Source organism: Miniopterus natalensis, chromosome 14 (assembly GCF_054644295.1).
Source record: "Miniopterus natalensis isolate mMinNat1 chromosome 14, mMinNat1.hap1, whole genome shotgun sequence".
Lineage (NCBI taxonomy): Eukaryota > Metazoa > Chordata > Mammalia > Chiroptera > Miniopteridae > Miniopterus > Miniopterus natalensis.
The window spans coordinates 6,689,831-6,711,579 of record NC_142094.1 but is presented as its reverse complement, the minus strand read 5'-3'; the positions used below and the strand labels follow the sequence as shown (position 1 = coordinate 6,711,579).

Here is a 21,749-nt window from a genome sequence, read left to right as displayed (position 1 = left end):
TAATGTTGGGAGGCCTCAAAGCAGAATGATAAAAGTCTTTGCCTTGCATAGTCTTAGTAACAGTGCTGAACCTTTCTACTCTTTCTCACCCTTGGATGAGAGGATGAGCCAGCTGTTACTGTCATTCCCGTGATCCTCCTGGTTAATTCTGATTTGGCTGTCTTTATGCTTTGCTCACATTTTTCCTGAACCATCGTTCATAACTTTTCATTAAAATGCAGAGCATAAAAACCATTCCCCGGATCAGCTCCTAAAGATATATTATAATCGAGCCAAGATAAACTTTTAACTCAGCTCTTCTTATTTTATATATCAGGCTCAAAGAGGCCCAGGGTCAGCTAGTGACAGAATTGGGATGAGATTAATTTGTTGATTTTCAACATATTGAGCAGCTACTGTGTGTCCTCCACTGAGCCAAGCCTCTGGGAATGCTTTCGCTTCAGTCACGTCTTGACCCTCCTCTGATAGTTGATCCACAGGGTAAATAGGCTGGAGGAAGGAAGATGAAGCTGGGGAAGTGGTAAAAGTGGCCATGAAAGGCAGATACAGGCTTCTCCAAGTGCTGTCTTTTGGAGAATAGGGCATCATTGACAGGCAGAGGGTATCAAGAAGATAAATGTTTATGTAAAGGGAGAACAGTTAAATATTCAAAGGCAGCAACTGCATAAGTAGCTGTGCTGGTGTTACATCTATACTGTATATATATGTCCAAACTGCCATTTGAAGCTGTTCAGTGGTAACTGGAAACCATTTTCTGTAGAAATAAGATATTAGCTTCCTAGGCCGAGGTAGCTAAATGGTAGCTTTGGTGTGATACTATGGCCTGACTGGGAATCCAGACTCCATTATAATGGATTTGTGAGTTGAAAATGTATACTAAAATACAGACGAACAAATGTTAAAGAACATCTTGTCCATCTTCTTCCTTTGGAAGGCACTGTTAGTGGGAAGGGAGTAACACTGAATATTTCATTTTTTTCCTTCTCTCCTTTGGCCACTGAGAGCTGCAGCAACCCTGGCAGCCCCCTGTAAGATAAGATGGGGGGACTTGGAGGGAGTGCTTTTAAATCTCATGGCAGCCTTACCCTAAGTTCTTACAGAACATTTATAAGTTCGTATGTTTACTAGTTGGTTATAGTTCTGGGAATACTTTTACACGTTATAATCTTTTTTCCTTTGCCTCCCCCCTAAATTTTGAATTCCTCGTGTCTAAACTCTTCTTGCATTACGTCTGTAAGATTTATTCTCATTCAGAAAGCCTTCTGATTTTATAGAAGTTTAGAAACCCAAACCTAAGGTTTTTCTGTTAATCCTCACCTGAGGATATTTTTTTCCCACTGATTTTTAGAGAGAATGGAAAGGAAGGGTGGGGTGGGGGGAGAGAAAGAAAACATCATTGTGAGAGAGACCCATCTATTGGTTGCCTCCCATACGCACCCCAACCAGGGCTGGGGATCTAACCCGCAAACCAGGTGCGTGTCTTTTCATAAAAAGGCAGAGCGTAAAAATTGTTTCCCACATCAGCTCTTTAAAATGTATTATAATCAATCCAAGATGTGCAGGCTGACACTCTAACCACTGAGCACACCGGCCAGAGCCAAACCTAAGTTCTTAATAAAAGGAATCCATAAATCTAAAGTGGTTCCTAACCTTTTTGAATTAAAGATCCTTTTGAGAATGATAAAATTTTGGACTTCAGATAAAAGTGCTTGTACACCTACCTGCTTAGGTGTCAGGAATTTCTGAAATCCTTTGTAGATCATGTTCAGGCATTTTATTCAAGAATCTTTGAGAAGTTTTATAATCAAGCTTATTCAGAGCGTACAAGTTAAGTTCCATAGTGTCCTTCCAGTGAAATGTTCCTGTTCATTCAGATTGTTTTTCACTGTATAATTAGAGTAGTCCCCCCTTATCAGCAGGGGATACATTCTCAGACCTCTAATGGATGCCTTAAACCATAAATAGTACCGAATCCTATATATACTATGTTTTTTCCTATACATGCACACCTGTGGTAAAGTTTTATTTGTAAACTAGGCACAGTAAGAAATTAACAACAACAAAATAGAACTATTATAATAATACACTGTAATAAAAGTTACGTGAATGGCTTTGGGGTCATTATTAAGTAAAGTAAGGTTTATTTGAAACAAGTACTGTGATACCATGGCAGTCATCTGATAACAGAAGAGGCTACTAAGTGACTAATGGATAGGTAACATATACATTGTGAATATGCTGGACAAAGGGATGATTCACATCCTGGAGCGGGATGGTGAGATATTTCATCACGCTTCTCAGAATGGCGCACAATATAAAACTTATGAACTGTTTATGTAATTTTCCATTTAATAATTTCGGATCCTGGTTGACTACGGACAGTTGAAACTGGAAAATGAAACTGCATATAAGAGTGGGGGGACTGTTGTACATCACATCAATGTAAAGGGATTGTCTAAGTTCAAACGTACTGTATCATTTATCTTGGTATTAAGTTTTAAAGTGATCTCTTTCTCTGTAGGGGAGTTTGTGGTTAACTTTTAGGTACTATTAAAATTCTTTGTTTTAAATATTTTACACTGCATAATACTATTAAAAATTGTGGCTTACTTGAAGAGGTAACTCAGAATGAGGCCATGATAAAACATGTAATGGCTGCCATTTTCCAAATAGATGCTTGATGGGTAAGGAAACTTTTAAGAAGCAAGATTACAAACAGAACTGCAAAGAATAATTGAGTTGGTAAAATGTCTTTTTTTAAAAAAAAAACAAAAACTAAAAATTTACCAGCTTTAACGGTCGTCAGCGTATGGCAAATCTTGTTTCATCTATTTTACACACTATTTCCACTTCCCATCCTCTACTCCTTGCATTATTTCAAAGCAGATTTAGGATTTCCTATTTCATTTGCAAATACTATAGTTGCAGTTGCCATTAAAGCCAGTGATTTCTCAAGTGTGCCACTTAAAAATGACTGTTAACAGCCTGGCCGGTGTGGCTCAGCAGTTGAGCATAGATAGACCTGTGATCCAGGCGATCTCGGTTCGATTCTGGGTCAGGGCAGATTACCAGGTTGCAGGCTCAATCCCCCGTGGGGGTTGAGCAGGAGGCGGCCAATCAGTGATACTCTTTTATCGTTGATGTTCCTCTCTCTCCCTCTTCCTCTCTCTGAAATCAATGAAGACATTAAAAAAAAACAACACTGTTAACATGACCTAAAGGTTTGCCCTTCTAGAGATCTCGGAATATTCTTTAGTGTAGAATCCAGGGCTGTGTGCATTAAGGGTAAAAGAAAACTGCTCTTGCCTTTTATATGAAGCTACTTTCATTTTCCATCTGTGCTTTCTGCTCTAGATTTTTAATCTAGAGTCTAGAATAAAGTGTGCAAAGACTTATATTTCTACTTGGCACACTGTACTTGCCAGCCAGCTGGGATTCAGTCTACACATCCTGCCAAATATTGAGATAACTTAACTACTGCATAGGCTCTTAATTTGCATGACTGGTTTTGTAGCCAGTAAAATTTTTCCATTTGCTCAAAGCTGTACTGAATATTTGTAACTTAAAGGGCTGTTACTCTCAGGAAGTGAAGAACTTTGATTTATAACTGAGGGTGATTTTTAGAAAGATGATTGTCCTGTTCCTGAAAGCTTAAAGTAGGCCAGGAACTTGTTACCTGAGATGGGATTGTCATCTGCTCATTGGATAAAGTACAGGTGGTTAATGAGGATTATTAAAGAATTCTGAAGGTATAGTATCAGCAAGAGCTACTTGCCTCAGTTTAGATATTGAATGTATTTGCTGATTAAATACACTTAAGTCATTACCTAAAGTCAACTTCTTTCAAGAGAAGTGGGTAAGACTCAGCTATTAGAAAAGAAAAAGAAATCTTACCCTTTGTGAGCATGGATGGACCTAAAGGGTATTGTGCTAAGTGGAATACCTTAGAGAAGGACATACCATATGATTTCACTTATCTGCGGAATCTAAAGAACAAATTAAATGGACAAACGAAATTGAAACAGACTCATAGTTAGAGAACAGACTAATGGTTGCCAGAGGGGAGAGGGGTTGAGGGACAGGGTGAAAGGTGAAGGGATTAAGAAGCACAAATAGTCACAGGGATGGAAAGTACAGCATAGGGATTATAGTCAGCATATGGTGCCAGGTGGTACTGGAAACATTGGGGGGAGCACTGTGAAGTGTGTGATTGTCTGACCACTGTGCCATACACTTGAAACTAATCCAAAATAATATTGAATGTAAACTGTAATTAAAAAGCTTAAAAAAGAAGTGGGTAAGATTCCTATTATTAAGTTCCTACTTTGTGCTGAGCCCTGTATATATCAGTTGATCCTTAATCACAACTATATAAGGCAGGCTTTACTCTCATTTTATGGAGGGTAAAGCACAGAGACTGAATATCTTTGACTATTAAGTGCAAGATCTGAGAAACATCCAAAGTGCTGCTGTATTCTGATGTGAATAATCTTAATTTTATCATATTAAAGCCTTATATTTAAACTAACAGACTGTCACTATATGATTAGTTTTGTCTTGATGTTGGAAATAACCTTATTTTGACAAAGAACAAATTACAGATTCTCTCTTGCCTCTACTGAAGTAATTTTAAAAAATAATAAGAATGATGTCCAAACTACTTAAAATACCTAGTGAATAAAACTGACCTTATTTTTACAGGTAATATCTTCTACTTTTCTAATTTTTTGTGCTGAATACAACATTATGTAAAATTTGAAGGAGACACTATAATTTTAATTAAATTCATTTCGTTTTAAAGTAGAACTTTAATTTGTAAAAGATTTTCTTAGTAAAAGCATCATTCTTAAGACTTGAGCAATAACAAAAGTGCAGGTGACAACACATTTTTGTATAGTACTTGATGCTTTTCAGAGCATTTTCCATATGTATTCCACATTAGAATTTAGAGCCAGGTGATACACCATAAGTTTTTTGGTCTAAGTCACTGACTCTTTAGGAAGCAGTCCTCAACTTTTCCAAGGCCTTGATGGTAGAGGAGCATGAATTTGTTCATCAGAAGGTCTGGGGGAGGCCTTGTGTCCAACCATCCAACTGTTATCTTAGTGCCCTTTATATGATGAGTGTTGGGTGTATATCCATGAACAAGATGAGTATTCAGATTCTGGTGAGCAAGACAGATTGAATAAAGAATAAGAAGTGTGCTGAAAATTATGGAAAGTATTGGGTGCTATGAGAGTGCACAAGACGCTCATTTACCTGGTTTGAGGTAGGCGTGGGGGCAAGGCTGACATTTAACTTGAGACTTACTGGTACACTGAGAAAGGCTAAAAGTGCCAGAGCTTGGTGACATGGACAGTGAGGAAGGAGACATCAGGAATGATTCCCAAGTATCCAGTATGAGCAGCTGAGCTCACAAGGAGGTGTTGCAAAATGATGTTTTGAGGTAAAGTTCATCAGTTCAGTTTTGGGCACATGGGTTTGAGATTTTTGCAGTATATTCAGGAGGCAGTAGGATCTTCTGATATGGAACTCAGATAAGAAATCTTGGAGAAGATAAATTTGAGATTAAGCATATAAATGTTACTTGAAAGTATAGGGTTAGATCTAGTCAAGGGGAACGTGAGAGGAAAAAGTACTGAGCTGTGAAGAACTTGGAGTACTTAATGGATGGAGAGAAGAGGAAGGAAAACTAGAAGAAAGTTGAATTAGGAGCAACTAGAGCACCTGAAGGAAAATCAAGCAAGTGATCATTTATTGATTTGAGAGAGAGGGAGAGAAACACCAATTTGTTGTTCCACTTATTTATGCATTCATTGATTGCTTTTTTTATGTGCTCTGACCAGAGATTGGACCCACAACCTTGGTATAGTCGGATGACACTCTAACCATCTGAGCTACCCAGCCAGGGCTAAGCAAGTGATATTTTATAGAGACCAGCAAAAAGGTGTTCACTGAGAATCAGCTGAATTAGAAATGCTGCTGCAAAGTCAATGAATGCAAAGACTGCAAAGCAGGCATTGGAGTGTGCATACTGGATTGGAGTTGTCTCTGAGTAGTGAGAGTACAATGAGAAAATAGGGGTAACAACTATATACAACTTGTTAAAGATGTTTGGAGGGGAGAATTAAAAGGGCAGCTAGAGCCCTGGTGGTGTTGCTCAGTGGTTGGAGTGTTGGTTCTAGGACCAAAGGATCATGGGTTCGATTCCGGGTGAAGGGCATGTACCTGGGTTTTGGGTTCAATCCCTGGGCCTGGTCGGTGTGCATGTGGGAGATAACCAATCAGTGTGTCTCGCACTGGTGTTTTCTCTCTCTCTCTGGCCCCTCCCTTTTTCCCACTCTCTTTTTTTAAAAAAAAAAAAAAAAAAAAAAAGATGGTAAAAATATCTTTGGGTGAGGATTAACCAGAAAGAAAAGGAAAGGAAAGGGCACCTAGAGATATATGAGGGATTCTGGAAGGTTTGATTACAATGAGAGAGCCTTGAAGCATAGGATCCAGAGCACATGGGGACAGTGGCCTTGGGAGAAGGGATACTGCATTTCCTGCACAGGGGGAAAGATGGGTGAAAATGTGAGCCTAGTAGGAGGATGGACGATAAGATGGTTTATGGATGGAAGCTTTTTTTTTTTCTCCCATACAATGACAGAAGTAGTTATCTCTCAGAGAAAGAAGGTAGGCAGGGGTAATATGGGGGCTAGACGGGAAAGTCAAAGAGTTCAAACATTTTGCAGACAGTGGAAGGAGTCCGGAGAGAGGATTTCTGGACATTATTGGGGCCTTAGTTGAAGTTTGTTACTAAAAACTTACAGTTACTAATTGTATGAGTGAATGGGTTGTCCCTGTACGCCCACCCCCTCAGTAGGTCCTGTTAGAACCTACACAGAATATAGAATATTGGGTAGGATAATTAGAATTATCCCGAATTGGCATTTTATCTGACAAGATGGGGAATGAACAGGCACAGAAGAAAAATAATTTAGCATATTGCCCAGAAGGTGATTGAAATGATGGACTGTGGGATTTATTTATTTACTTATTTATTTATTTTTAAAATATATCTTTATTGATTTCAGAGAGAGGAAGGGAGAGGGAGAGAGAGAGATAGAAACATCAATGATGAGAGAGTCATTGATCGGCTGCAGCCCGCAACACGGGCATGTGCCCTGACCTGGAATCGAACCCTGATCGCCTGGATCCTAGGTGGACACTCAACTGCTGAGCCACGCCCGGCCAGGCTGGACTGTGGGATTTAAAATGTTTAGTAACTGAACAAGCCTGGTGGGTAAGAGAAAGAAGAGAGAGAAGTCAATATACCAAGAGTCTTGTTAAATAAAAGTAAAAAATGGGATTACTGGAACAGTCAAGTTGGATAGTTGGCAAGTTGTGATTTAAAAGTGGGTTCTTTGATTTTAATACTGAAGAAGTGAAGCCTTTCCCATCCAGCGTGGCTTAATGGTTGAGCGTCAACCTATGATCCGGGATATCACAGTACAATTCCCGGTCAGGGCACATGCCAGGGTTGTGGGCTCTATCCCCAGTGGGAGGTGTGCAGGAGGCAGCTGATCAGTGACTCTCTAATCATGGATGTTTCTGTCCCCCTCTCTCCCTCTCCCTTCCTCTCTCTGAAATCAATAAAGATACATTGAAGTGAAGCCTTTTAGGACATAAGTTCCTAATGAAATTGTGACAACTGGTGGCTGAGAAGGAATGTAGAAAACTGGGAGGTTAGAGGGGTTTGGATTTGGTGGAATTCAGGATGATAGCAAAACTGGCATGGAGAGGTAGATTATAAATTTTGTGTAAAATTCTTAAATAAGTGAATTAGAGGTTGTTAAATGTCAGGTCTAGGGGAGATTAGAGGGTAACTAACTAGGTGCCACAAGCCTCAAAAGAATGGGCTTTTTTGAGAGGGTGGTGGAGTAACAGTTTTATAAAGAGGTTCTGGAGAGCCAGCATACCATTGACCCCAGAACCATCCTACTCTGAGATACTCGGGGGCATTCTTAGTTAAGTTTTCAGCTAGGACAAGGAATTGGGAAAGGGAATGAGCCCCCATGTATATGTGAGTATGCTGATCACTCAGGGCTGGATACTCTGGGCTTAAGGGGTGTGTGGAGAGATGTTGCTGGGTTATTGGATTGGAAAGAAGTACAGATCCATTTTGAGTATTAGAGTACAGGCGAAGGTAGATGACAAGGTGTGTTTACATTTTGGATCATGACCCAGAGAAACTATGAGAGTCAGGCATTGGTGGTTCTAGAACCAAATTTTCCTAGAGCAGTTTTCAAATCTTTGTTCATAAATCATCTGAACAGTTTTTGAAAACTGATCCCACTTCATTCATTCCCTCCCTTTCCCAGTAAATTTTTAAAGTTTGCATTTTGATTTATCAGTCAAGATCCCAGCTGGAAACAGAAGTCATGCCCCAATTAGCCTAATACCAGGAAGGTTTATTTATATAGGGGTTATTTACAAAGATGTGAGAGGAATGTTAGGGAAAGCAGAAGGAATGGTGCCCTGGCCCAGTTAGCTGCAGTGGAGCTATTATCACCTATTTTCACAGGGACAGAAGGATTATCTGAGCCATATAGAGGGCTTCATAAGGAAAGCACTGGAGGAGTAAAATACCTGAACCTATCTCCTTCCTTCCTTTGTCCTGCTGGGGCTCCTAATGGGTTGAACCCAATTAAAGCCTGAGGGTAAGGAAGCTTTTTCTTTTTTTTGTAATCCTTACCTGAAGATATTTTTGTTTTTTTCTAACCCTCACCCGAGGATATTTTTTTCATTGCTTTTTCTGGGAGAGTGGAAGGGGGAGAGAGACAGACAGACAGAAACATTGATGTGAGAGAGACACGAGTGATTGCCTCCTGCATGCCCCCCTGCTGGGGATCCAGCCGGAAACCTGGGCATGTGCCCTGACTGGGAATCGAACTGCAGTCTCCTGGATCATAGGTTGATGCTCAACTGCCGAGCCATGCCGCTGGGCAGGAAACTTTAAAAATATGTTTTTATTGATTTTTTTTTTTTTTTCCAGGAGACAAACATTGATGTGAGAGAGAAGTATCGATCGGTTGTCTCCCATAAGCACCACGACCAGGGACCAAACCCAAAACCTGGGCATATGCTCTGACTGGGAATTGAACTGGTGACCTTTTGTTGCATGGGATGGTGCTCAAGCAACTGAGCCACATCGGCCAGTCAGTGGGAAACTTTTTGATACAGGTCAGCATCCTAGGGCTGAGATTAGGGTGGAGAGTGGATCTGGAAGGACAAGTGGAAGATACTTGGTATATTATCTAAAATAATGTAAACACCAAACTGTATAGTTCTATGGAAGTATATGCAATTATGTAATCACTATCCATAGATAGAATAATAGAATATTTTTATCACCTCAAAAGTTCCTCTGTGGTTAGGAACTAACCCCTGGCATCTACTGATCTGTTTTGCTGTAGTTTTGTCTTTTCCAAAATGTCATATACATGGATCATGTAGCATGTAGCTTTAACAATCTGGCTTTTTTCATTTGGCATAATGTTTTTAAAATCCTCACCCAAGGGTATTTTTCCATTGATTTTTAGAGAGAGTGAAGGAGGGAGGGAAGGAGGGGAAGGGGGAGAGAGAGGGAGAGAGAGAGAGATTGATTGGTTGCCTCCCGCACTCTCCCCAACCGGGGCCAGGATTCAGACTTGCAACTCAGGTAGTGCCTTTGATTGGGAATCAGACTCATGGCCCTTCAGTGCGCGGCTGACACTAACCACTGAGTACACCAGCCATGGCTAGCATAATGCTTTTAAAAAAGAGCATTCCATGTTGTTGCATCAGTAGTTCGTTCTTTTTTATTACTGAGTAGTATTGCATTGGGTATATTTCCTATAATCCATTCACTAGTGGAAGGACGTGGATTGTTTTCAGTTTTTGGAAATTATGAATGAAGCAGCTATAAACATTGACGTTTAGGTTTTTGTGTAGACATGTTCTCATTTCTCTTGGGTAAGTACCAAGCTGTGGGATTGCTGGTCATGATCTTAAATGCTTGCAAAGGTTATAATTACCTGTAAAATAATACGCAATTGCCTGTAAATATCAACATTTTAAAATAAACCTTAACATACACTTTAGGTATCATAGTGATTTCTTTTAACCTTTTTATTGTGAAGTAAAACAGGTACAGAAAAGTGCACAACATAATATATAGAAACATTAGTTTATCTTAATGAATTATTTATAAGAGCAGCACTCTATAACCACCACCCAGGTCAAGACAGAATTTTGCCAGTCACTCCAGAAGGCCTTCCATGTGACCCTTCCTTCACCACCAAGTAGCTGCTATCCTGCTTTTATCAAAATCTCCTTTTTAATTGCAAATGGCTAATTATTTGCTGTTCCCTTTCATACACTAAAGAAATAAAAGTTCTTTAATGGCCAGATTTATAACACCTCTTTTCCTTTTTGAAATTGTATTTCTGCCTCTGACTGATGTGGCTCGGCAGTTAGAATGTTGCTGAGTACCAGAAGGTCATGGGTTTGATTCTGGTCAAGGGCACGTGCCTGGGTTTCAGGTTCAATCCCTGGGCCCAGTGGGGGTGCATGCGAGAGGCATCCAATTGATGTGTTTTTCTCACAATGATCTCTCTCTTTCTCTCTCTCTCTCTCTCTCTCGCTCGCTCGCTCGCTCGCTCGCTCGCTCGCTCGCTCACTCACTCACTCACTCACTCACTCCTTCCCTTCCTCCCCTCCCCCCTCTTCCCTTCCCCTTCCCCCCCTCCTTTCCACGCTTTCTAGAAATCAATGGGCAAAATATCCTCAGGCGAGGATTAACAACAACAAAAAAATTGTATTTTTGTCCTACTTCCTCTTCAGAATTTTTTTATGCTAATGAATATATTCACATTTAGTCTTTTAATGGTCGTCCTTTTCATAATTCTTTGTACAAAATATGTATATAAATTTATATTTAATCTTTCAAGAATTTTCTGTGATTATAATGCTCTAAGTATGTAAAAATACTTCTAGATTGTATGGCCACAATGACTAGCACGTAATTGATCAAATATGGATGCTATACATTTTAAAGGCAAATTTATTGGAAATGTACCTTTTAATGACATGGGTGGGGCTTTTTTCAATTCCTGTGTATTAGGATGAATATCATACGTAGTAGAATTAGAAAAGGCTTTGTTACCAATCAATTATTTTTTAGTATGTATGTGAAAATATCAAGAAACCGCCTTAGCTGGTTTGCTCAGTGGTTAGAGCATTGGCCCTCAGACTGTAGGGTTCCAGGTTTGATTCCAGTCAAGGGCACGTGCCTTGGTTGCAGGCTCGATCCCTGGCCCCGGGGAGGCAACTAATCAATGTGTGTCTCATATCAATATTTCTCCCCCCCCCTCCCACTTTCTCTGAAAAGCAATGGGAAAAAAAATATTCTTGGGAGAGGATTCAAATAAATATTGAGAAACCATATTGATAAAAATAATGGACACAGTTTTGTTATAGCAATTTCTGTTTGGAAAGCAGTAATTGGGAAGCACCTGACATGCAAAGAATTTGTTACCTAGATATTAGAGTTACTCAGTTATTAAGCACAGAGGCTAATAATCTATCACCTTATTTCTCTCTAGATCATGCTCCAGAGTTAAGAGCAATGTACCATAGTCGTATTAGGGATAGATGAGAGATAGGCCGTTATTCATAATGTGGGAGAATGATTAATTCCCAGAGGGTTGTTTTTGGGCCAGATTACACACAAAGGTGAGGATTTAGAAGTGAATTTCCTTAAAATTTAATTGTGTTTGTATATGTTTTGGAAGGTGTTAGTGTAAGTCCAGAGGTCTGAGGGGTCCATGTATCTAATTTAAAGAGTTAATTGCCACCTAGAAGGGAGGTCTACTGGTTGAGGAGTTGCTGGGTATGTGGTGTGTTTCCTGTTCTACTGGTGGATGGAGATGGGCAGCTTGAGTGGGAGGCCACAGGAGTGAGTGGACTCTGGCAGTTGGCAAGAAGGCTCTCTCAGAACAGGTTGTTTGGACTGTGGGATGAGGGGAGGTTGAGTTAACTTGGACTGCTCTGTGTAGTGGGCCCAGTTGAGTAGCACTTTTGAAGTTTTTACTTTTTATCTTTAAAATTACATGTAAAATTTGTGTTTGATAGGTATGCTTTATTTATGTATGTATGTATATATTTATTTATTTATTTATTTATTTTTAAATAAACTAATAAATTCATTCAACTTCCTCACCGTTTAAAGAACACTCCCCCTTCCATTCTATTTCCCTAATGATAACAGCACGCCAGACCAGGTTGCACTGACTGGTACACATGACCTTTACTCTTAATCTAAACAAACGTGTTAAAACATTCTGAAATGCTGCATCTTTCCATTTCTTCATCTTTTCAATTGCCTGATGCAGGTCCTGTTGTTGCACAGGCTGAATTTCAATTTCGTCATGGCTTTCCTCTGAGGCAGAACTGACATATTCCCTGTCACAGAGGAAGGCAGCATCGGGACACATCTCTTTCAGGTTACTTCCTGAAAAACCATCAGTCTCCTGGGCAACTTCTAACAGGTCCACATGTCTATCCACATTTTCATTTTTCAGAATGAGTTTCAGGATTGCTTCTCTTTGTTGTAAAGCAGGCTGGTTGATATGAAGTCTTGTAGGCATTCTTCTCATTATAGCTGTATAGCTGAGTCAAGATCCTGAGGATGATTAGTACCTCCCATCACTATGACCTGGCAGCTGTGATCAGTATCCAGTCCATCCCAGAGACTCATAAACAGCTTTCATCATGGCTGTAGCTTCATAGTCAGAACTTGAACGGTTTCGTAGAAAGGAGTCTATTTCATCTATAAAGATGATGGAAGGCTGTAGCTTTATGGCAAGGGAAAAAACAGCAACCGTTAATTTCTGAGATTCTCCATACCACTTATCTGTCAGTGTTGAAGGCTGGAGGTTAATAAATTGACAGCCTGCTTCTTTGGCTATAGCCTTGGCAATCAACGTTTTACCACAGCCTGGAGGCCCATAGAGAACACCTTTTGGAGGCTGCAGAAGCCTGGAATTTTCAAACCGTTTCTTTCTGATAGGTAAGATGACGGTGTCTTTCAGATCCGTAATGACATCATCTAAACCTGCTGTATCACTCCAAGTAACATGCATGTTAAGAGGGTCTACAAGATAAGCAGCAGTACTCATTTCATATTCTGAAAGCTTCACATTTTTCACACCAATTTGCTTCATTAACTTCTCTGCCTGTTCCTGAGCTTCTACTTTTTGCTTTCTGGTTGGATCAATTGCATCTACCATCCATTTGATTGTAAAGTACGTTACTGCACCAAATATTGTCAAACGGGAAATTAACCCAACAACTTTATTCCAACTCAAGGGACGAGAGAAGGCTTCAGCATGTACCATCCTGACAGCTACCCCCGTGCAAAACCCTGGGCCGCAGGAGCGCTTCGCTAGGCTCACACAGGAAGGAAACGCCGCCTGGCGGAGAACGCTTCTGCCCGAGCGGCCTGCCCCCTCGCCCCGAGCATGCGCAACCTGCGGCTGTCGTTTTATATTTAAGTTGCTTTATTTTTCAGACAAACACCCACTTTTGACTGTTGACCGGTACCTTCTGTCTACTGTCCCTCATCTGTAGAATGGGATACACGTTCACATTTCCTTATATGGAGCCTTTGGGGCCAGATTTATCTTGGACTTTAGGATTATTTTGGAATATAGACAGTGTATATATTTTACATTAACAACCCATCAGGGTCAGAGTTGGCACTCAAAGACACTGTTTCTTCATAATAAAAAGAAAATACCGCCCTCCCCTGGCCAGGTGGCTCAGTTGATTGGAGCATAATCCCGTACACCAAAAGGTTGCAGGTTCGATTCTTGGTCAGGGCACATACCTAGGTTGCAGGTTTGATCCCTGGTTGGGATGCTTGTGGGAGGCAACTGATCGGTGATTTTCTCTCTCTCTAAAATCTTAAGATGAATGCTATCAATAGCCTCGCTTAGGTGACGTCAGGTTTTGCTTCAGAATGCGTTTTGAGAAAACTTAGTTTTTAGAACTTTTTGGATGTTGTAATTTTGTATAAAAACTTACGAACTTGTAATAATAGTACCTTCCTCAGATGGTTGCTGTGAGATCACATGAATTAATAGATGGAAAGAATTTAGAATGGTACAAGGCACATACTGAGGGATTAGTAAATATAAACATAGTTAATTTTATTTCCCCCCCCAGCTTTATTGAGATAAAATTGACATATGTTGTGTACTGTGATTTTTAATTGTGAATGAAATAGAGTATCTTTTCATAAGTTGCTCATTTCTTTTTCTGTTTTCTCTTTATGTCTCTAGTTGCTTTTTTTTTTTTTAACTGGGATTTTAGATTTATTGATGTGTAAAAATTACTCATATATTTGAAGAAAATTAGCCTTTTGCATTTTTCCAATGACTAATGACTGCTTATTTGATACCAGTATAGTTTCTATGGTGATGTCTGTTCAGATTTTTTACTCATTTTTAATTGGGTGGATTATTTTCTCATTGAACTTTACAAGTTCTTTATTATACATTCTAGATACAGGGCTTTTATCAGATATATTTATTGCAGACATTTTCTCCAAGTCTGTGGCTTTCTCTTAACAGTGTCTTTTGCAGAGCAGAAGCTATTAATTTTAATCAAGTCTCATTTTATCAAATACTTCTTTTAGACAAAGGAGTACACTCTTTCCTAGGCAGCCCCTTCTTTGTTGGATAGTTTTAATTCGTCTTTAATGTTCTTGCTTATCCATTCTTATAGTTCCTATGAATTGAATGATTTCTTCACATTGAATAAGTTTTCCCCTCTTCACATGATAGCTACTCAGATATTTAATTTATAAGTAGTTTGCATGTAATGGCAGTACCTGCTTACCTCCCAGGTTATTTCGTGGGTTATGATCTTCAAAGCCACTTCTTTATAATTTACAGTCTCCCTAGCAGAAGTCAAAGGTTTTGTTTAAATTTACTTTTCAGCACATCATGTGATACACATTTACCCAACATTAGATTTTTAACCTCTCATTTGGACCTCTTTTATTAATGTGGATTAAAAGATCACGGTATTTAAGTAAAAATGAAGGTCAGCAATAAAAAAAGATGGTTTTTCTACTTTAGTATTTTGGTTTTTTAGCAGCCATCACTATAGTGTAATATAACAGAACTCAGTATGGGTCTTTTTATGAAGTCTTTGGCCATTGGTTTAGTTGGTAACCTTTGCTGTTAGCCTCTCAGGGCCTCTTTTTCTTCATCTGTGTAATGATGGGTTTGGTGAAAAGTGAAAGGAAGTATCTTGACTTTCTTATAAGAAGGGTGAAGGAAATATATCTGTTAATGTATGCAGACCAGCATATACATATATAAAGATATCTGCATCTGTGTGTGGATGGGTGTGTGTATGCATCCAGCTTCAATAAATGTTAATTAGTAGCCAATCTTGTTTTATTTTTATGCCCCCCATCTCTTTTCACAGTTAGTTATTTTGAAGGAAATTTTGGACATTGTAGTTTATACATAAATGTAATTCTTTAACAGATAAGCACTTCAGAAAAGATAACTAAGGTACTAGTTTAAAGTACTTAATATGTACCTTGGCCAGTTTTTATGTTTTAAGCTTTTGAACAGACTGTTTTATAGACAATATACAGTTCAAGAGGTACAGATGTCTTTTCCCTGGTCCCATCCCTAAGGGCAGCCAAAATTGTACATAATATAGACCTGCCTTATTGTTTTTTTAGAGCTACAGAGTATTTAGATACTGTAATAATTTAGTTTTTTATTAATAGGTATTTGTATTGTTTATGAAAGCAAAAACTAGGAAACAATGTTATAGCGAGTTTCCGTGTTATGTTATTTCATACTCATGGAAAGTTATTTGTAAATATTTGTAAGTAAAACTGCTTGCTTAAAGGGTAAGCTTATTTCTTTGTGTACATTTTTAATTTTAAAAGATATTACCAGTCCTGGCTGGATTTTCCCAGTGGTTAGAGCATTGGCCTCTGGACTGAAGGGTCCTGGGTTTGATTCCAGCCAAGGATACAGTCAGAGTGAGTGTGTGGGAGGCAACCAAGCAATGTGTCTCTTTCACATCACTGTTTCTCTCCCCGCTTTGCACTCTGAAAAGCAATGGAAAAAGGTCCTCAGGTGAGGATTAAAAAAGGAAAGATACTACCAAATTGCTCCCTGTAGGTGTTACATTAAGATATTATACTCAGTTGGATATGCTCCTACAGAAATGTAGTTTTACTTATTTTTATTGCTTTGCAGTATTTTGTTGTCTGAAGAGACTACTGTATAGATTATACTGTTGATGAATATTTAGGTTTTATTGTTTTGGAATGATGTTGCTATAAGCATACTTCTATTATGTTGAACCACATGGAATTGCTAATATTTTATTTTAGAAATGGAAGTTTATATGGTTCAGATTAATACGTCTTTTGGTGCACATATGCATGTGTTTCTCATGGATAAGTACTTTGCAGTGGAGTTTCTGGGTCATAGGATATGTTTTTTTTGTTGTTTTTTTTGTTTCAATTTATCTTTATTGTTAAAAGTATTACAGATGTCCCCTTTTTCCCCCCCCATTGATCCCCTCCACCCCCCCATCCACCCCACCCCCAGGCCTTCACCATACCTATGTCTGTGTCCGTAGGTTATGCACATAAGCATGTAATTTCTTTGGTTAATCTCTCCCCACCCACTCCCCCACCGCTGCCTTCCCTCTGAGATTCCTCAGTTCCATGCTTCTATGCCTCTGGATCTATTTTGTTCATCAGTTTATTTTGTTTATTATATTCCACATATGAGTGAGATCATGTGGTACTTATCTTTTTCTGACTGGTTTATTTTGCTTAGCATAACTCTCCAGTTCCATCCATGCCTGTCCCAAAGGGTAAGAGATCCTTCTTTTTTACAGCTGCATAGTATTCCATGGTATAAATGCACAACAGCTTTTTTATCCACTCATGTACTGATAGGCACTTGGTCTCCTTCCAGATCTTAGCTATTGTAAGTTATGAACATAGGGGTGTGTAAGTTCTTCTGGTTGGTGTTTCAGGTTTCTTAAGATATATTCCTACAAGTGGGACCACTGGATCAAATGACAGTTCCATTTATGATTTTTTGAGGAACCTCCACACTGTTTTCCATAGAGGCTGCACCCGTCTGCATTCCCACCAGCAGTGCACCAGGTTCCCCTTTCTCCACATCCTCACCAGCACATGTTGTTTGTTGATTTGTTGATGGAGCCATTCTGACAGGTGTGAAGTGGTACCTCATTGTGGTTTTAATTTGCATCTCTCTGATGATGAGTGACTTAAGAGCATTTTTTTCATGTCTCTTGGCCATCTGTACATCCTCTTTGGAGAAGTGTCTATTTAGGTCCTTTGCCCGTTTTTTAATTGAATTGTCTTCCTTTTGTTAAATTGTATGAGTTCCTCATATATTTTGGATATTAACCCTTTATCCAGTGTGTTGTTTGCAAATATGTTCTCCCATACATTGGGTTCCCTTTTCATTTAGTTGATGGTTTCTTTTGCTGTGCAGAAGCTTTTTATTTTGATACAGTCCCATTTGTTTATTTTCTCCTTTGTTTCCCTTGCCCTAGGAGGTATATCGGCAAACATACTGCTTTGAAAGATGTCTGAGATTTTGCTGCCTGTATTTTTTTCTAGGATTTTTATGGTTTCGTGTCTTACATTTAAGTCTTTTATCAATTTTGAATTTATTTTTGTGTGTGGTATAGGATGTGTTTTGTTTAGCTCTTTTGATGATTATGTAGTGATATCTCATTATGGTTTTAATTTGCATCTTTCTAATAACTAATGAATATAAGTACCTTTTAATATATTTATATTTTATATGTTTATTTGATACCCCTCTTTTTTTCTTAAATCCTCACCCAAGGATATTTTTTGCCATTGCTTTTCAGAGAGAGAGGGAAGAAGGGAAGGAGAGAGGGAGGAAGGAAGGGAGAGAGGGAGAGAGAGAGAAACATTGATGTGAGAGAGACACATTGATTGGTTGCCTTCTGCAAGTGCCCCGACCAGGGCTGGGGGTGGAGCCTGCAACCTAGGTAGGTGCCCTTGACCGGCATTGAACCCGAGACCCTTCAACCTGCAGGCCAATGCTCTGACCACTGAGCCAAACCCGGTAGGTCTCAATAACCTTTCTTTATCAAGTGATAATCAAGTCCCTTGGTATCTTTTTACTATTGAGTTGTAGGCACTCCTTTCATAGTCTCAGTCCCCTCCACCTCCACTCTGGTTTGCCTGGCAGTTCTCTTAAGTAGTTTTATTTATTATTATTTTTTTTAATGGATGAATTTGCTTTTGATGAAATAAATGTCTTTTTCATTATGGTTAATACTTTTGTATCTTGTTTAAGAAGTCCTTCCCTGTGTAAGGTCATAAAGATACACTCCTGTCTTTTAACAGCTTTACCTTTTCTCCTCCATATTTAGGTCTCTTAATTCATCTGGATTTTCAGGAGCTCTTTTCAAATTAAGGAAATTTACTTTTTAAAAATAATATGAGCTGCAATTATTTTTCACATTTTGTCTTTTTGACATTTTTTTTGCCATGCTTAAATTTTAGGTTTTATGTAAGTTAGTATGGATTAAGGGTTTTTTATCTGAGAAAGAACTTCCTCATTCCAGGGAAATGCATTTTTAAAAATTCCATTTTACTTTATAATATGTATCTAGTTTCATTTTCAATGTTTAAGTCTTTGATTCATCTAGAATATATTTTCATGTTTGAGGTAAAAACCAACTTTACTTCCCCCCACATATTTCAGTATCCTTTATTGAATAATCCATGTTTTCAATTCCATAGTTAACATATACTGATTTCCTGCATATATTTAGCTCCTTCTCTTGTCCTTCAAACCAGTAAAAAATATATTTTACAGTGTTTGAAAACTTGGTAAAACTATAGATGCTCTCCTTGAAAAGTGTGTGCACAAACATTTTTTCCCCCATAGAATTTCACAAGAGTTGCAGAACCTGTGAAATGCATTCATAGGTCTTTGATCAAACTTCCCTTCCCACTTTTTAAAATACTTCAGAGAATTCACTTCACTCATGGAAGATTTTAAATCATCTCAGCTGTTTAATTTCCTTTATAAAACTATGTATACACTCATATTGATACATTTGTGTTTTGTTTTTAAGGAAATCATCTGTTTCCTTTCAAACTTAAGAATCCTTAAGGAAATACTATACGTTTAATTAATCTTTTAGAGGTTGCTCACTGTTTTTTAGATAAGCACAATGGGGCCCAGAAGAAGTCATGTGACTTGTCAAATATTTACACATCTAGTTACTAGCTGAGCAGTGTGGTTCCGTCCGGTGCTATACTCCTAACTCCCAAATTCCATGTAGTCTTCATTAAGATCAATTCCCTCCCTCTGTGTTACCTACTATACTAAATATTGAGTAACTATCTAGTGATGCTAAAATGTAGTGATGTTAAAAGGCACATTAAGTATCTGCTTGTTGGCTGTGCTTGGCTAATAAGTCTTGTGCTGAACTTTCTACACATCCAGTCTTCACCCTCTAGTTTGAGGAAAAACAGTAGGCCTTAGAATGTGGTTTTGGATTCCTTGCCATGAAGCTGATAGAAACAGGATATAAGGGAGCATTGATGAATTTATAGGTTAGATTCCACTAAGAAATGTCTTACTAGTAGATTATTAAAAATATATTCTGTATTATGGCAAAGTTGTCATAGCTATGATAATTAGCATTTGTGTGGGGCTCTATTATATACACACACGCACACACACAATTCTTACCTGAGGATATTTTTTCCATTGATTTTTAGAGAGAGTGGAAAGGGGGGGAGAGAAACGTCGATGTGAGAGACACACGTCAATTGGCTGCCTTCCGAAGGCACCCTGACCGGGGCCAGGGATGAAGCCTGCAACCCAGTTACGTGCCCTTGACCAGGAACTGAACCTTCAGTGCACGGGCTGACACTCTAACCATTGAACACCACCAGCCGGGGCTGTTATATTCTTTTATCTGTTTAACCTGTCCTTGAGACAGATTTTATTAGTTCTTTTTTTCAGGTGAAGGAACTATCTGAACTTAAGACCTCATTTTAGCCAGTAAATGGCAGAGCTGGCACTCATCCAGTTATTCCTAAAATGTTACCCTAGCTAGAATGCATTTCTGTTTGTAAACATTTATATGTGTATTATATATATCCCTGTTTATATATGTAGTTTAGATTTAAAAAGAGTAATGCTTAGCCTCTCTTCCACTTTTAAGTGGGACTTTTAAGAAGTCATCTTTATTTACCTCTTTTTTCAAAACTTGAAGTTTTGAGATGTTAAGTGGGTTTATCTGACAGAAGCTGGGATGTTTGAGGGAGGAGGGCAGTTGAAAGTAATTGCTGGTCCACTTTTTAGGGTAAGACAGCACACACTCTCTTCTAAATGTATAGTTATGAATACTGGAGAGCTAAACGATGAAGGGCTATAGAAAGCATTTACTTTATAAATGTTAGAATACTCTTGTAGAGAACTTGGACAGCTTTAATTATGCAGAACTTTTTTTTTTTTTAATTAAATTGACTTTTTTCGATGTGACATATTTCAGAAGTTTAAATATATAATGTATTTTAATACTTCATCTGTAGGATTGTTTATGTTATACAATTGAATTATACTTACTAATTATACTTAACTATCTTTTAGATACAAGTTTTGTTTTTATAGGACTCTATTACTCTGCACTTAAAACAAATTTATAAGATAAACTCACAATACTTATATGCAAGGTATCCTAGTTATGAAAATAGTTACTGTTAAAACATAATATGGATTCTTCCGTCTGATTTTAGGGGGAATGGGAGTAATAAAGCTTGGAGTAGTAATTTTTAAAAACATAGATAATAAAGTTTATTATTCACTTAAACTTATTTTAAGTCAGAAGGTGTTTATTACATAAAATAATCAGAAGCAGCCTAAGTAAATTTTGTGACATTAAGACAGTGGGATGCTATACAGTTACAAATAGGATGTAGTACGACATTTAGTGACATCTCATAGACCTTTGTGTAGCTAAATACTAAGCATTCCCATAGACATTTGTTTATAAATAATTCCTTCAGTAAGGATAAAGTAGTCTGGGTCAGTGGCTTCCTTTTTGAACAGGTGAGAAAATTGGAGCTTTCAGGAAAGCTCCCAAATTTAGGGGTCTTCCCTGAACTCTAAAGAATTAGTTTAACGGGGGCAATACTAGTTTCCAGACTCAGCTACCAGTGCTCTTTCCAGTTGTTATAAAAGCACTGGTGTTATTTCTTCAGGTTTGATTTTTAGACTTAGCTTTGCTTCGATGTCTTTTAAAATGAGATGTCATAGTCAGCATTTAATTTTTGGTTTTCAGTATTTTATGCTTAGTGATTGGTACTTCTGAGATTATGAAAACTATAGTTCCTTGCCTTTATTTGGGAAATATCTAAGGATAAAACAGGTATACCTGTAACTTAGATGCCTTCTAAAGGTAAGTAGATGCAAAACTTAACAGGTTAAATTATATTTAAACCCATTGGATAACATTAGCAAATGTAGGTGCACTTTTTTTCTCTCTTGTTAATCCTCACCTGACGATATTTTTTCCATTGATTTTTAGAGAGAGAGTGGAAGGGAGGGAGTGGGGGAGAAGAGCAAGAGGGAGAGGGAGACACCAAT

At 38.3% G+C, this 21,749-nt stretch overlaps 1 protein-coding gene and 1 pseudogene across 2 annotated transcripts in view; one reads left to right on the top strand and one right to left on the bottom strand.

Annotated features, from left to right (window-relative positions):
- WAPL (WAPL cohesin release factor) overlaps positions 1-21,749 on the top strand; it is an 89,545-nt gene that overhangs the window by 5,031 nt on the left and 62,765 nt on the right. The window lies entirely within an intron of this gene.
- On the bottom strand, positions 12,228-13,421 carry LOC107538483 (outer mitochondrial transmembrane helix translocase pseudogene; annotated as a pseudogene).